The sequence below is a fragment of the Corvus brachyrhynchos genome, unplaced genomic scaffold, assembly GCF_000691975.1.
Source record: "Corvus brachyrhynchos isolate BGI_N302 unplaced genomic scaffold, ASM69197v1 scaffold1042, whole genome shotgun sequence".
In the NCBI taxonomy this organism is placed as follows: Eukaryota; Metazoa; Chordata; class Aves; order Passeriformes; family Corvidae; genus Corvus; species Corvus brachyrhynchos.
In genome coordinates, this window is record NW_008236485.1 from 44,973 (window position 1) to 46,704 (window position 1,732).

Here is a 1,732-nt window from a genome sequence, read left to right on the forward strand (position 1 = left end):
AACTGTTATTCCTATTTCCCACATCTTTGCCTAAAAGCCCCTTGATTTCAAATTATAATAACTCAGAGGGAAGGGGGATTGCATTTGCCATTCCAAGGGAGGCTCCTGCCTTCCTTAGCAGACACCTGTCTTTCAAACCAAGACATGTATAAAAGAGGCTTTGTATAATAAAAGATGCTTTTAGCCCAGAGCAGTTGGTGTGTGCCTGGATGTGTTGTGACTGCCTCAACAGCGCCATCTGGTGACCCTGACATGATCCAACAGCTCTGTAGAGACTGCAGGAAAGCAGCCAGACCGTGGGGGAGCGCAGGCGGGTGGTGTCCAGCGAAGGGAAACAGCGCTGCGGCTGTCTTTGGTCTGGACCAGAAACTATTATTTCTTTTAAGGTGAGCCACTGGAAACAAAAATGGGAGCTCAGGTATCCCAAGAAGAGAGAGCAATCATAAATATCTGGATGCTTATGCTAAATAAGCACAGTATTAAATATGATAAGCGTACCTTTAAAGCCCTGTTACTATGGTGCAAGACCCAGGGCTTAGAACCCATTTCTGGGAATGCATTTAGTATAAAAACTTAGGAGAAGGTTGGACAACTTTTCTTTTACTTTACCTCCCGAGGCAATCAGACAGCTACAGATTTGATGACTACCTGGAGGGTGGTGCTGGATGCGTTAAAAGCTGTAAAAAAGGAACCGGACTTAGAGAGGCAGAACTCCGCATATGCGGAGGATCTGAGCAGGGTGAAGGAGCAGGAGGGAGGAACGGATGTCTCTGCGCCGACACAAACAGCTGAAACCTGCAGTGAATTGTGTAGCAAGGTGCCGGCCGAACTTGCATGCGAGCCCTGTACAAGGTGCCCTACCCCCCCTGCTCCCACAAATCTGCTTTATCCACCTTTGTCTGCTGATGAGTGGAGCGACAACAAAGGCGAACTGTAGGAACCCAGAGTGCAGAGAATATTTCTCTGCCTGTTTTGAAGGGTTCTACCCCCCAGGATAACACTGTTTTTGACCTTCATCCTTGGAGAAAATTGCCTACCCTCTGGGAAGAATTAGAATCTACACTGGTGTGAACTAGGTGATAGAATATTATGTAAGATTATCACAGGGTGAAAAATCTAGAGAATTTGGGTTTGTTAATATAGTAAGTAGATAAAAGCAAAAACCTTCAAAATGGAGGATTGTTGTTGTTCTCTAGACTTTCTTCTTCTTCTATTACTCCATATTCTGCAATAGAAGTAGTTTGGGAGGATTGGATAAAAAATTCCGCAGTTCCTGTCTACGTGACCAGACAATTTACTAGACATTGGTGGAAAAGTGAAAATATCTTTCATTTTAAGTTTTCATTGGGTGATTTACCTTTAAATGACTGTGTAAATCTTGATAATTTGGCATTCTCCTGCATTCTTGTAGCAGGTTGGGTTTTGTAACCAGGCAGAATCACCAATTTAGTGTAGTGGTTTGGTCCAAGATACGCATTACTGTTTATCTTCTGTGAGATAAGAATTAGGAGAAACGCAAAGCAGGCACCAAACTTGAAAGAATATAATAAAGTTTATTAACAGACCTAAAAGAAGAAAAAAAAATTATACCACACCTTCAGAACTCTTCTCCTCCCCCCACCTTCCTCCCTTCTCCCACTGACAATGTAAAAAGACAACCCTTGAGATGTTCAGTCTGTTTACCACTTTCATAATAACCTTGTTCAGTCCATTTAGGAAGAGGAGTCCCTCT